The 14,773-nt window shown below is 59.5% G+C and overlaps 1 long non-coding RNA gene and 5 other non-coding genes across 6 annotated transcripts in view; all 6 read right to left on the reverse strand.

Moving 5' to 3' along the window:
* LOC140689673 (uncharacterized) overlaps positions 1-14,773 on the reverse strand; it is a 35,515-nt gene that overhangs the window by 2,500 nt on the left and 18,242 nt on the right. The window contains exons 8-13 of the long non-coding RNA XR_012064701.1: positions 13,839-13,980; positions 11,123-11,264; positions 8,393-8,534; positions 5,677-5,818; positions 2,947-3,088; positions 217-358 (exon numbers count right to left, since the gene is read on the reverse strand). This is a non-coding gene — a long non-coding RNA (uncharacterized lncRNA). The remainder of the gene's footprint in view (positions 1-216; positions 359-2,946; positions 3,089-5,676; positions 5,819-8,392; positions 8,535-11,122; positions 11,265-13,838; positions 13,981-14,773) is intronic.
* Positions 2,637-2,730, reverse strand: LOC140689877 (small nucleolar RNA SNORD116). The gene has a single exon (XR_012065023.1). It is a non-coding gene; the product is annotated as a small nucleolar RNA SNORD116 (small nucleolar RNA).
* LOC140689878 (small nucleolar RNA SNORD116) lies at positions 5,367-5,460 on the reverse strand. The gene has a single exon (XR_012065025.1). It is a non-coding gene; the product is annotated as a small nucleolar RNA SNORD116 (small nucleolar RNA).
* Positions 8,083-8,176, reverse strand: LOC140689879 (small nucleolar RNA SNORD116). The gene has a single exon (XR_012065026.1). It is a non-coding gene; the product is annotated as a small nucleolar RNA SNORD116 (small nucleolar RNA).
* On the reverse strand, positions 10,813-10,906 carry LOC140689880 (small nucleolar RNA SNORD116). Its single transcript, XR_012065027.1, has one exon. It is a non-coding gene; the product is annotated as a small nucleolar RNA SNORD116 (small nucleolar RNA).
* Positions 13,529-13,622, reverse strand: LOC140689881 (small nucleolar RNA SNORD116). The gene has a single exon (XR_012065028.1). It is a non-coding gene; the product is annotated as a small nucleolar RNA SNORD116 (small nucleolar RNA).

Consider the following 14,773-nt stretch of genomic DNA (forward strand, 5'->3'; position numbering starts at 1 on the left):
GAGCACGTGCTGGCATGCTGGACAACTCAACGTGGCAGGCTGGGTGGCTCCACAGAGGAGCCAGTGAGCTCGGAGACCTCCAGCAACCCCAGCAATCCAGAGCCAGCAAGCCACTGAGCAGCAGCAACGGTCAATCCTTTCTGGCCGCCTTTCGGGCAGTCCGAGAACATCCGAAAGCCAATGCCAGCGCTGGGGGTGGGGGACGAGAGTGCGTACCGTCATCCTGAGCGATCCACGGGAAGGTTCAGCATCCTGGGCCCGACCCACTTCTTCGGGGACTCCCGGCCACCACCAGTCACCAGAAAACGGGAAGCTCTTCTTGTCTTGGCTGACGGCAAGCCTGGCCCGGCAACCCCACCTGGCAAGGGGACAGAAATCACATGCACGCTTCAGACGTGGGCACAACTTCTCAGAGAGCATGCTCCATGCCAATCAACCTTTAGCTCGGGGAAGCCCGCTATCTGCTACCCACCTCCCTTTATCCCTTCAATACCAACGAATGCGTGTCTGAACGCACGAGGGTAGGGGCCTTGGCGTATGTGAGTTTCGTGTGTGTGTGTGGCAGGGGTGGGGCCTGACTGCCCATGGGACTGCATGGCTGCGTCTCTGGGTGTTTGTGTGTCCTGTGTGCCCCGCCGAAAATCTCAGTGCCTGAAAATGCATGCTTTCCACTCAGCGCCATGGAGGCCTGCCCATCCTTAACATGACCGCGGTCCTCTGCCTTCCAGAGTGGCCATGGCATCGTGGGTCTCTAGGAGCCGCTGCAATAGGCCAAGAACCCCTTCTCTCCAACAGCCATTCCTTCTGATCAGAGCCAACCGCACCCACCTACACCACATTTGGGGCCGTGGATGGGATATCCACCAAGTCACCCTGCCGCCCAACGCCTCCACAGGATAGGGGGAGCTGGAGGCAATACTCACTGCCTATGTCAACCAGGAAAGCATTGACATCAAAGCTCACACCACGCTGAACCTGGCTCCAGGGCACATCCAGCCTCTATTCAACCTGTGTCTCGGTGCCACTGCAATCCAGAAGCCTCGTCCTGGCAGCTGTGCCTAAACGCCTGCGCAGGGCAGGTGAAAACGCCCAGGGGAGAAGTGGTGGGGAGCCTCCATGAACCAGGGCCAAACCCCACGGATGCCAGGGCACTCACATCACCACCAACGGCCGAGACCCACATCGGGCAGGATTCGGGGCCCTGACCTTCAAAGCAAAGTCCAAACGCTGAGCAGCCTGCTCCAAACATGAGTCCTCACGGACCAAGGCCCAGTCGCCCCACAGGGCTCCTCGGACATTATGCACACAGGGCAAACACCGAGCTTCAGGGCACACAGTCTCAAAGGATGTCCCCTTGGATGAAGCCACAGCCCACCACCCTCAACCGAGGACCACTTCTCAGCACTGTAACCCCACCATGGGACTCACGGAGATTCAATGCCCTGTCCACGAGGACCACAGGAAGTCCTGAAAGACAGGAGCTCCCCATGCGAAAGGAAACCTCGAATGGGGCAAAATCGGCACGTCACTGTCCACCGCAGCCCACCCGGGATCTCAGCAAACGTGTGCCATGCCCGTGCACCAGCAGGCTTAAATCTCAACACATGTCACGGGGAAGGGGGCCCTCTGGGCCAGATACGTGGCTCCCACCTAAAGGCACCCTTTCACGTTGCACGGTCATGCACCTGCAGGCAAAGGGGCAAGAGGGCATCTTGCCGTAAGGCATCCGGACCGAGCCTTGCACTGCCTCTCTCTCAGGTTCCCGGAAGACACCTTTCGGGAGTCTCTTGGACCAACCGGCAAGCCAACACTACACAGGTCTGCTAGCACCGCCCATCCACCTGGACCCGAGGAGCCTTCCTCCCTAGGCATCCATGGGCAGCCCCTCAGGAAATACCGACCGGCCTCAGGAAGCCCAGGACAGCAGCAGGAGCCAAATGACGACAGCGTGTTCTACGAAAGCACACAAAACCACTCCAGCCCTAACCTCCCCATACACTTCCCTTCCAGTCTACACCGCCCGCCAACCCCCATGCTTCAAGGCAGCGCTGCGTCCTCAGCAAGCTCCGTGCTTCCGCCCTTGCCACCAACACTGGGGCAGTGCGCGCAGTAGGGAGCTGCCAAGACTAGCATGGCAACCCGATCCCTCAGCCTGCTCCCGCCACCGACCGACCCCGAACCCGACCCCGCATCGGCACACAACCACCGTGCCCTCCACAGTCCTCACCAAGACACAGGTCGGAAACACGCAGAAACACGCCTCAACGGTGGGTCCAGTAGCCAAACACCCACACCTCTTCTCTTTGGCTCTGACACATACATCAAGTCGGCCCACGGCCCAAACACAGCCAAGCTGCCCCAAACAAACCGACTCGTGCCACCTGCTCACGGGGCCTACGCCAATCCTGCACTCCCACTTCCAGGAGCAGCAGGGGAGCTGGCCCCTGCCACATCCCACAACGGCCACTCAAACAAGGACCTCTCATCCCAGCATGCCTCAACTAATGCGTGCACACGACTGACCCTAAGACAGCTCTCTGATGTTGGCTCCGTGGGGGGTGGTTGCAGCAGTGTGAACAAGGGCAAGCTGGACCCCACTCCTAACTATGCCCTAGCCCCCGGGGAGGCAACGTGCTGGACCTCAGTTTCGATGAGAACGACGGTAGTGAGTTCTCACTCATTTTGTTCAGATTTTCCAAGGAATGCATATGAGGGAGTCATCATCGATCCGAGCACGTGCTGGCATGATGGACAACTCAACGTGGCAGGCTGGGTGGCTCCACAGAGGAGCCAGTGAGCTCGGAGACCTCCAGCAACCCCAGCAATCCAGAGCCAGCAAGCCACTGAGCAGCAGCAACGGTCAATCCTTTCTGGCCACCTTTCGGGCAGTCCGAGAACATCCGAAAGCCAATGCCAGCGCTGGGGGTGGGGGACGAGAGTGCGTACCGTCATCCTGAGCGATCCACGGGAAGGTTCAGCATCCTGGGCCCGACCCACTTCTTCGGGGACTCCCGGCCACCACCAGTCACCAGAAAACGGGAAGCTCTTCTTGTCTTGGCTGACGGCAAGCCTGGCCCGGCAACCCCACCTGGCAAGGGGACAGAAATCACATGCACGCTTCAGACGTGGGCACAACTTCTCAGAGAGCATGCTCCATGCCAATCAACCTTTAGCTCGGGGAAGCCCGCTATCTGCTACCCACCTCCCTTTATCCCTTCAATACCAACGAATGCGTGTCTGAACGCACGAGGGTAGGGGCCTTGGCGTATGTGAGTTTCGTGTGTGTGTGTGGCAGGGGTGGGGCCTGACTGCCCATGGGACTGCATGGCTGCGTCTCTGGGTGTTTGTGTGTCCTGTGTGCCCCGCCGAAAATCTCAGTGCCTGAAAATGCATGCTTTCCACTCAGCGCCATGGAGGCCTGCCCATCCTCAACATGACCGCGGTCCTCTGCCTTCCAGAGTGGCCATGGCATCGTGGGTCTCTAGGAGCCGCTGCAATAGGCCAAGAACCCCTTCTCTCCAACAGCCATTCCTTCTGATCAGAGCCAACCGCACCCACCTACACCACATTTGGGGCCGTGGATGGGATATCCACCAAGTCACCCTGCCGCCCAACGCCTCCACAGGATAGGGGGAGCTGGAGGCAATACTCACTGCCTATGTCAACCAGGAAAGCATTGACATCAAAGCTCACACCACGCTGAACCTGGCTCCAGGGCACATCCAGCCTCTATTCAACCTGTGTCTCGGTGCCACTGCAATCCAGAAGCCTCGTCCTGGCAGCTGTGCCTAAACGCCTGCGCAGGGCAGGTGAAAACGCCCAGGGGAGAAGTGGTGGGGAGCCTCCATGAACCAGGGCCAAACCCCACGGATGCCAGGGCACTCACGTCACCACCAACGGCCGAGACCCACATCGGGCAGGATTCGGGGCCCTGACCTTCAAAGCAAAGTCCAAACGCTGAGCAGCCTGCTCCAAACATGAGTCCTCATGGACCAAGGCCCAGTCGCCCCACAGGGCTCCTCGGACATTATGCACACAGGGCAAACACCGAGCTTCAGGGCACACAGTCTCAAAGGATGTCCCCTTGGATGAAGCCACAGCCCACCACCCTCAACCGAGGACCTCTTCTCAGCACTGTAACCCCACCATGGGACTCACGGAGATTCAATGCCCTGTTCACGAGGACCACAGGAAGTCCTGAAAGACAGGAGCTCCCCATGCGAAAGGAAACCTCGAATGGGGTAAAATCGGCACGTCACTGTCCACCGCAGCCCACCCGGGATCTCAGCAAACGTGTGCCATGCCCGTGCACCAGCAGGCTTAAATCTCAACACATGTCACGGGGAAGGGGGCCCTCTGGGCCAGATACGTGGCTCCCACCTAAAGGCGCCCTTTCACGTTGCACGGTCATGCACCTGCAGGCAAAGGGGCAAGAGGGCATCTTGCCGTAAGGCATCTGGACCGAGCCTTGCACTGCCTCTCTCTCAGGTTCCCGGAAGACACCTTTCGGGAGTCTCTTGGACCAACCGGCAAGCCGACACTACACAGGTCTGCTAGCACTGCCCATCCACCTGGACCCGAGGAGCCTTCCTCCCTAGGCATCCACGGGCAGCCCCTCAGGAAATACCGACCGGCCTCAGGAAGCCCAGGACAGCAGCAGGAGCCAAATGACGACAGCGTGTTCTACGAAAGCACACAAAACCACTCCAGCCCTAACCTCCCCATACACTTCCCTTCCAGTCTACACCGCCCGCCAACCCCCATGCTTCAAGGCAGCGCTGCGTCCTCAGCAAGCTCCGTGCTTCCGCCCTTGCCACCAACACTGGGGCAGTGCGCGCAGTAGGGAGCTGCCAAGGCTAGCATGGCAACCCGATCCCTCAGCCTGCTCCCGCCACCGACCGACCCCGAACCCGACCCCGCATCGGCACACAACCACCGTGCCCTCCACAGTCCTCACCAAGACACAGGTCGGAAACACGCAGAAACACGCCTCAACGGTGGGTCCAGTAGCCAAACACCCACACCTCTTCTCTTTGGCTCTGACACATACATCAAGTCGGCCCACGGCCCAAATACAGCCAAGCTGCCCCAAACAAACCGACTCGTGCCACCTGCTCACGGGGCCTACGCCAATCCTGCACTCCCACTTCCAGGAGCAGCAGGGGAGCTGGCCCCTGCCACATCCCACAACGGCCACTCAAACAAGGACCTCTCATCCCAGCATGCCTCAACTAATGCGTGCACACGACTGACCCTAAGACAGCTCTCTGATGTTGGCTCCGTGGGGGGTGGTTGCAGCAGTGTGAACAAGGGCAAGCTGGACCCCACTCCTAACTATGCCCTAGCCCCCGGGGAGGCAACGTGCTGGACCTCAGTTTCGATGAGAACGACGGTAGTGAGTTCTCACTCATTTTGTTCAGATTTTCCAAGGAATGCATATGAGGGAGTCATCATCGATCCGAGCACGTGCTGGCATGCTGGACAACTCAACGTGGCAGGCTGGGTGGCTCCACAGAGGAGCCAGTGAGCTCGGAGACCTCCAGCAACCCCAGCAATCCAGAGCCAGCAAGCCACTGAGCAGCAGCAACGGTCAATCCTTTCTGGCCGCCTTTCGGGCAGTCCGAGAACATCCGAAAGCCAATGCCAGCGCTGGGGGTGGGGGACGAGAGTGCGTACCGTCATCCTGAGCGATCCACGGGAAGGTTCAGCATCCTGGGCCCGACCCACTTCTTCGGGGACTCCCGGCCACCACCAGTCACCAGAAAACGGGAAGCTCTTCTTGTCTTGGCTGACGGCAAGCCTGGCCCGGCAACCCCACCTGGCAAGGGGACAGAAATCACATGCACGCTTCAGACGTGGGCACAACTTCTCAGAGAGCATGCTCCATGCCAATCAACCTTTAGCTCGGGGAAGCCCGCTATCTGCTACCCACCTCCCTTTATCCCTTCAATACCAACGAATGCGTGTCTGAACGCACGAGGGTAGGGGCCTTGGCGTATGTGAGTTTCGTGTGTGTGTGTGGCAGGGGTGGGGCCTGACTGCCCATGGGACTGCATGGCTGCGTCTCTGGGTGTTTGTGTGTCCTGTGTGCCCCGCCGAAAATCTCAGTGCCTGAAAATGCATGCTTTCCACTCAGCGCCATGGAGGCCTGCCCATCCTTAACATGACCGCGGTCCTCTGCCTTCCAGAGTGGCCATGGCATCGTGGGTCTCTAGGAGCCGCTGCAATAGGCCAAGAACCCCTTCTCTCCAACAGCCATTCCTTCTGATCAGAGCCAACCGCACCCACCTACACCACATTTGGGGCCGTGGATGGGATATCCACCAAGTCACCCTGCCGCCCAATGCCTCCACAGGATAGGGGGAGCTGGAGGCAATACTCACTGCCTATGTCAACCAGGAAAGCATTGACATCAAAGCTCACACCACGCTGAACCTGGCTCCAGGGCACATCCAGCCTCTATTCAACCTGTGTCTCGGTGCCACTGCAATCCAGAAGCCTCGTCCTGGCAGCTGTGCCTAAACGCCTGCGCAGGGCAGGTGAAAACGCCCAGGGGAGAAGTGGTGGGGAGCCTCCATGAACCAGGGCCAAACCCCACGGATGCCAGGGCACTCACGTCACCACCAACGGCCGAGACCCACATCGGGCAGGATTCGGGGCCCTGACCTTCAAAGCAAAGTCCAAACGCTGAGCAGCCTGCTCCAAACATGAGTCCTCATGGACCAAGGCCCAGTCGCCCCACAGGGCTCCTCGGACATTATGCACACAGGGCAAACACCGAGCTTCAGGGCACACAGTCTCAAAGGATGTCCCCTTGGATGAAGCCACAGCCCACCACCCTCAACCGAGGACCTCTTCTCAGCACTGTAACCCCACCATGGGACTCACGGAGATTCAATGCCCTGTTCACGAGGACCACAGGAAGTCCTGAAAGACAGGAGCTCCCCATGCGAAAGGAAACCTCGAATGGGGCAAAATCGGCACGTCACTGTCCACCGCAGCCCACCCGGGATCTCAGCAAACGTGTGCCATGCCCGTGCACCAGCAGGCTTAAATCTCAACACATGTCACGGGGAAGGGGGCCCTCTGGGCCAGATACGTGGCTCCCACCTAAAGGCGCCCTTTCACGTTGCACGGTCATGCACCTGCAGGCAAAGGGGCAAGAGGGCATCTTGCCGTAAGGCATCTGGACCGAGCCTTGCGCTGCCTCTCTCTCAGGTTCCCGGAAGACACCTTTCGGGAGTCTCTTGGACCAACCGGCAAGCCGACACTACACAGGTCTGCTAGCACCGCCCATCCACCTGGACCCGAGGAGCCTTCCTCCCTAGGCATCCACGGGCAGCCCCTCAGGAAATACCGACCGGCCTCAGGAAGCCCAGGACAGCAGCAGGAGCCAAATGACGACAGCGTGTTCTACGAAAGCACACAAAACCACTCCAGCCCTAACCTCCCCATACACTTCCCTTCCAGTCTACACCGCCCGCCAACCCCCATGCTTCAAGGCAGCGCTGCGTCCTCAGCAAGCTCCGTGCTTCCGCCCTTGCCACCAACACTGGGGCAGTGCGCGCAGTAGGGAGCTGCCAACCCGATCCCTCAGCCTGCTCCCGCCACCGACCGACCCCAAACCCGACCCCGAATCGGCACACAACCACCGTGCCCTCCACAGTCCTCACCAAGACACAGGTCGGAAACACGCAGAAACACGCCTCAACGGTGGGTCCAGTAGCCAAACACCCACACCTCTTCTCTTTGGCTCTGACACATACATCAAGTCGGCCCACGGCCCAAATACAGCCAAGCTGCCCCAAACAAACTGACTCGTGCCACCTGCTCACGGGGCCTACGCCAATCCTGCACTCCCACTTCCAGGAGCAGCAGGGGAGCTGGCCACTGCCACATCCCACAACGGCCACTCAAACAAGGACCTCTCATCCCAGCATGCCTCAACTAATGCGTGCACACGACTGACCCTAAGACAGCTCTCTGATGTTGGCTCCGTGGGGGGTGGTTGCAGCAGTGTGAACAAGGGCAAGCTGGACCCCACTCCTAACTATGCCCTAGCCCCCGGGGAGGCAACGTGCTGGACCTCAGTTTCGATGAGAACGACGGTAGTGAGTTCTCACTCATTTTGTTCAGATTTTCCAAGGAATGCATATGAGGGAGTCATCATCGATCCGAGCACGTGCTGGCATGCTGGACAACTCAACGTGGCAGGCTGGGTGGCTCCACAGAGGAGCCAGTGAGCTCGGAGACCTCCAGCAACCCCAGCAATCCAGAGCCAGCAAGCCACTGAGCAGCAGCAACGGTCAATCCTTTCTGGCCGCCTTTCGGGCAGTCCGAGAACATCCGAAAGCCAATGCCAGCGCTGGGGGTGGGGGACGAGAGTGCGTACCGTCATCCTGAGCGATCCACGGGAAGGTTCAGCATCCTGGGCCCGACCCACTTCTTCGGGGACTCCCGGCCACCACCAGTCACCAGAAAACGGGAAGCTCTTCTTGTCTTGGCTGACGGCAAGCCTGGCCCGGCAACCCCACCTGGCAAGGGGACAGAAATCACATGCACGCTTCAGACGTGGGCACAACTTCTCAGAGAGCATGCTCCATGCCAATCAACCTTTAGCTCGGGGAAGCCCGCTATCTGCTACCCACCTCCCTTTATCCCTTCAATACCAACGAATGCGTGTCTGAACGCACGAGGGTAGGGGCCTTGGCGCATGTGAGTTTCGTGTGTGTGTGTGGCAGGGGTGGGGCCTGACTGCCCATGGGACTGCATGGCTGCGTCTCTGGGTGTTTGTGTGTCCTGTGTGCCCCGCCGAAAATCTCAGTGCCTGAAAATGCATGCTTTCCACTCAGCGCCATGGAGGCCTGCCCATCCTTAACATGACCGCGGTCCTCTGCCTTCCAGAGTGGCCATGGCATCGTGGGTCTCTAGGAGCCGCTGCAATAGGCCAAGAACCCCTTCTCTCCAACAGCCATTCCTTCTGATCAGAGCCAACCGCACCCACCTACACCACATTTGGGGCCGTGGATGGGATATCCACCAAGTCACCCTGCCGCCCAACGCCTCCACAGGATAGGGGGAGCTGGAGGCAATACTCACTGCCTATGTCAACCAGGAAAGCATTGACATCAAAGCTCACACCACGCTGAACCTGGCTCCAGGGCACATCCAGCCTCTATTCAACCTGTGTCTCGGTGCCACTGCAATCCAGAAGCCTCGTCCTGGCAGCTGTGCCTAAACGCCTGCGCAGGGCAGGTGAAAACGCCCAGGGGAGAAGTGGTGGGGAGCCTCCATGAACCAGGGCCAAACCCCACGGATGCCAGGGCACTCACGTCACCACCAACGGCCGAGACCCACATCGGGCAGGATTCGGGGCCCTGACCTTCAAAGCAAAGTCCAAACGCTGAGCAGCCTGCTCCAAACATGAGTCCTCACGGACCAAGGCCCAGTCGCCCCACAGGGCTCCTCGGACATTATGCACACAGGGCAAACACCGAGCTTCAGGGCACACAGTCTCAAAGGATGTCCCCTTGGATGAAGCCACAGCCCACCACCCTCAACCGAGGACCACTTCTCAGCACTGTAACCCCACCATGGGACTCACGGAGATTCAATGCCCTGTCCACGAGGACCACAGGAAGTCCTGAAAGACAGGAGCTCCCCATGCGAAAGGAAACCTCGAATGGGGCAAAATCGGCACGTCACTGTCCACCGCAGCCCACCCGGGATCTCAGCAAACGTGTGCCATGCCCGTGCACCAGCAGGCTTAAATCTCAACACATGTCACGGGGAAGGGGGCCCTCTGGGCCAGATACGTGGCTCCCACCTAAAGGCGCCCTTTCACGTTGCACGGTCATGCACCTGCAGGCAAAGGGGCAAGAGGGCATCTTGCCGTAAGGCATCTGGACCGAGCCTTGCACTGCCTCTCTCTCAGGTTCCCGGAAGACACCTTTCGGGAGTCTCTTGGACCAACCGGCAAGCCGACACTACACAGGTCTGCTAGCACCGCCCATCCACCTGGACCCGAGGAGCCTTCCTCCCTAGGCATCCATGGGCAGCCCCTCAGGAAATACCGACCGGCCTCAGGAAGCCCAGGACAGCAGCAGGAGCCAAATGACGACAGCGTGTTCTACGAAAGCACACAAAACCACTCCAGCCCTAACCTCCCCATACACTTCCCTTCCAGTCTACACCGCCCGCCAACCCCCATGCTTCAAGTCAGCGCTGCGTCCTCAGCAAGCTCCGTGCTTCCGCCCTTGCCACCAGCACTGGGGCAGTGCGCGCAGTAGGGAGCTGCCAAGGCTAGCATGGCAACCCGATCCCTCAGCCTGCTCCCGCCACCGACCGACCCCGAACCCGACCCCGAATCGGCACACAACCACCGTGCCCTCCACAGTCCTCACCAAGACACAGGTCGGAAACACGCAGAAACACGCCTCAACGGTGGGTCCAGTAGCCAAACACCCACACCTCTTCTCTTTGGCTCTGACACATACATCAAGTCGGCCCACGGCCCAAATACAGCCAAGCTGCCCCAAACAAACCGACTCGTGCCACCTGCTCACGGGGCCTACGCCAATCCTGCACTCCCACTTCCAGGAGCAGCAGGGGAGCTGGCCCCTGCCACATCCCACAACGGCCACTCAAACAAGGACCTCTCATCCCAGCATGCCTCAACTAATGCGTGCACACGACTGACCCTAAGACAGCTCTCTGATGTTGGCTCCGTGGGGGGTGGTTGCAGCAGTGTGAACAAGGGCAAGCTGGACCCCACTCCTAACTATGCCCTAGCCCCCGGGGAGGCAACGTGCTGGACCTCAGTTTCGATGAGAACGACGGTAGTGAGTTCTCACTCATTTTGTTCAGATTTTCCAAGGAATGCATATGAGGGAGTCATCATCGATCCGAGCACGTGCTGGCATGCTGGACAACTCAACGTGGCAGGCTGGGTGGCTCCACAGAGGAGCCAGTGAGCTCGGAGACCTCCAGCAACCCCAGCAATCCAGAGCCAGCAAGCCACTGAGCAGCAGCAACGGTCAATCCTTTCTGGCCGCCTTTCGGGCAGTCCGAGAACATCCGAAAGCCAATGCCAGCGCTGGGGGTGGGGGACGAGAGTGCGTACCGTCATCCTGAGCGATCCACGGGAAGGTTCAGCATCCTGGGCCCGACCCACTTCTTCGGGGACTCCCGGCCACCACCAGTCACCAGAAAACGGGAAGCTCTTCTTGTCTTGGCTGACGGCAAGCCTGGCCCGGCAACCCCACCTGGCAAGGGGACAGAAATCACATGCACGCTTCAGACGTGGGCACAACTTCTCAGAGAGCATGCTCCATGCCAATCAACCTTTAGCTCGGGGAAGCCCGCTATCTGCTACCCACCTCCCTTTATCCCTTCAATACCAACGAATGTGTGTCTGAACGCACGAGGGTAGGGGCCTTGGTATATGTGAGTTTCGTGTGTGTGTGTGGCAGGGGTGGGGCCTGACTGCCCATGGGACTGCATGGCTGCGTCTCTGGGTGTTTGTGTGTCCTGTGTGCCCCGCCGAAAATCTCAGTGCCTGAAAATGCATGCTTTCCACTCAGCGCCATGGAGGCCTGCCCATCCTTAACATGACCGCGGTCCTCTGCCTTCCAGAGTGGCCATGGCATCGTGGGTCTCTAGGAGCCGCTGCAATAGGCCAAGAACCCCTTCTCTCCAACAGCCATTCCTTCTGATCAGAGCCAACCGCACCCACCTACACCACATTTGGGGCCGTGGATGGGATATCCACCAAGTCACCCTGCCGCCCAACGCCTCCACAGGATAGGGGGAGCTGGAGGCAATACTCACTGCCTATGTCAACCAGGAAAGCATTGACATCAAAGCTCACACCACGCTGAACCTGGCTCCAGGGCACATCCAGCCTCTATTCAACCTGTGTCTCGGTGCCACTGCAATCCAGAAGCCTCGTCCTGGCAGCTGTGCCTAAACGCCTGCGCAGGGCAGGTGAAAACGCCCAGGGGAGAAGTGGTGGGGAGCCTCCATGAACCAGGGCCAAACCCCACGGATGCCAGGGCACTCACGTCACCACCAACGGCCGAGACCCACATCGGGCAGGATTCGGGGCCCTGACCTTCAAAGCAAAGTCCAAACGCTGAGCAGCCTGCTCCAAACATGAGTCCTCACGGACCAAGGCCCAGTCGCCCCACAGGGCTCCTCGGACATTATGCACACAGGGCAAACACCGAGCTTCAGGGCACACAGTCTCAAAGGATGTCCCCTTGGATGAAGCCACAGCCCACCACCCTCAACCGAGGACCTCTTCTCAGCACTGTAACCCCACCATGGGACTCACGGAGATTCAATGCCCTGTTCACGAGGACCACAGGAAGTCCTGAAAGACAGGAGCTCCCCATGCGAAAGGAAACCTCGAATGGGGCAAAATCGGCACGTCACTGTCCACCGCAGCCCACCCGGGATCTCAGCAAACGTGTGCCATGCCCGTGCACCAGCAGGCTTAAATCTCAACACATGTCACGGGGAAGGGGGCCCTCTGGGCCAGATACGTGGCTCCCACCTAAAGGCGCCCTTTCACGTTTCACGGTCATGCACCTGCAGGCAAAGGGGCAAGAGGGCATCTTGCCGTAAGGCATCTGGACCGAGCCTTGCACTGCCTCTCTCTCAGGTTCCCGGAAGACACCTTTCGGGAGTCTCTTGGACCAACCGGCAAGCCGACACTACACAGGTCTGCTAGCACCGCCCATCCACCTGGACCCGAGGAGCCTTCCTCCCTAGGCATCCATGGGCAGCCCCTCAGGAAATACCGACCGGCCTCAGGAAGCCCAGGACAGCAGCAGGAGCCAAATGACGACAGCGTGTTCTACGAAAGCACACAAAACCACTCCAGCCCTAACCTCCCCATACACTTCCCTTCCAGTCTACACCGCCCGCCAACCCCCATGCTTCAAGGCAGCGCTGCGTCCTCAGCAAGCTCCGTGCTTCCGCCCTTGCCACCAACACTGGGGCAGTGCGCGCAGTAGGGAGCTGCCAACCCGATCCCTCAGCCTGCTCCCGCCACCGACCGACCCCAAACCCGACCCCGAATCGGCACACAACCACCGTGCCCTCCACAGTCCTCACCAAGACACAGGTCGGAAACACGCAGAAACACGCCTCAACGGTGGGTCCAGTAGCCAAACACCCACACCTCTTCTCTTTGGCTCTGACACATACATCAAGTCGGCCCACGGCCCAAATACAGCCAAGCTGCCCCAAACAAACTGACTCGTGCCACCTGCTCACGGGGCCTACGCCAATCCTGCACTCCCACTTCCAGGAGCAGCAGGGGAGCTGGCCCCTGCCACATCCCACAACGGCCACTCAAACAAGGACCTCTCATCCCAGCATGCCTCAACTAATGCGTGCACACGACTGACCCTAAGACAGCTCTCTGATGTTGGCTCCGTGGGGGGTGGTTGCAGCAGTGTGAACAAGGGCAAGCTGGACCCCACTCCTAACTATGCCCTAGCCCCCGGGGAGGCAACGTGCTGGACCTCAGTTTCGATGAGAACGACGGTAGTGAGTTCTCACTCATTTTGTTCAGATTTTCCAAGGAATGCATATGAGGGAGTCATCATCGATCCGAGCACGTGCTGGCATGCTGGACAACTCAACGTGGCAGGCTGGGTGGCTCCACAGAGGAGCCAGTGAGCTCGGAGACCTCCAGCAACCCCAGCAATCCAGATCCAGCAAGCCACTGAGCAGCAGCAACGGTCAATCCTTTCTGGCCGCCTTTCGGGCAGTCCGAGAACATCCGAAAGCCAATGCCAGCGCTGGGGGTGGGGGACGAGAGTGCGTACCGTCATCCTGAGCGATCCACGGGAAGGTTCAGCATCCTGGGCCCGACCCACTTCTTCGGGGACTCCCGGCCACCACCAGTCACCAGAAAACGGGAAGCTCTTCTTGTCTTGGCTGACGGCAAGCCTGGCCCGGCAACCCCACCTGGCAAGGGGACAGAAATCACATGCACGCTTCAGACGTGGGCACAACTTCTCAGAGAGCATGCTCCATGCCAATCAACCTTTAGCTCGGGGAAGCCCGCTATCTGCTACCCACCTCCCTTTATCCCTTCAATACCAACGAATGCGTGTCTGAACGCACGAGGGTAGGGGCCTTGGTGTATGTGAGTTTCGTGTGTGTGTGTGGCAGGGGTGGGGCCTGACTGCCCATGGGACTGCATGGCTGCGTCTCTGGGTGTTTGTGTGTCCTGTGTGCCCCGCCGAAAATCTCAGTGCCTGAAAATGCATGCTTTCCACTCAGCGCCATGGAGGCCTGCCCATCCTTAACATGACCGCGGTCCTCTGCCTTCCAGAGTGGCCATGGCATCGTGGGTCTCTAGGAGCCGCTGCAATAGGCCAAGAACCCCTTCTCTCCAACAGCCATTCCTTCTGATCAGAGCCAACCGCACCCACCTACACCACATTTGGGGCCGTGGATGGGATATCCACCAAGTCACCCTGCCGCCCAACGCCTCCACAGGATAGGGGGAGCTGGAGGCAATACTCACTGCCTATGTCAACCAGGAAAGCATTGACATCAAAGCTCACACCACGCTGAACCTGGCTCCAGGGCACATCCAGCCTCTATTCAACCTGTGTCTCGGTGCCACTGCAATCCAGAAGCCTCGTCCTGGCAGCTGTGCCTAAACGCCTGCGCAGGGCAGGTGAAAACGCCCAGGGGAGAAGTGGTGGGGAGCCTCCATGAACCAGGGCCAAACCCCACGGATGCCAGGGCA

The sequence above is a fragment of the Vicugna pacos genome, chromosome 27, assembly GCF_048564905.1.
Source record: "Vicugna pacos chromosome 27, VicPac4, whole genome shotgun sequence".
In the NCBI taxonomy this organism is placed as follows: Eukaryota; Metazoa; Chordata; class Mammalia; order Artiodactyla; family Camelidae; genus Vicugna; species Vicugna pacos.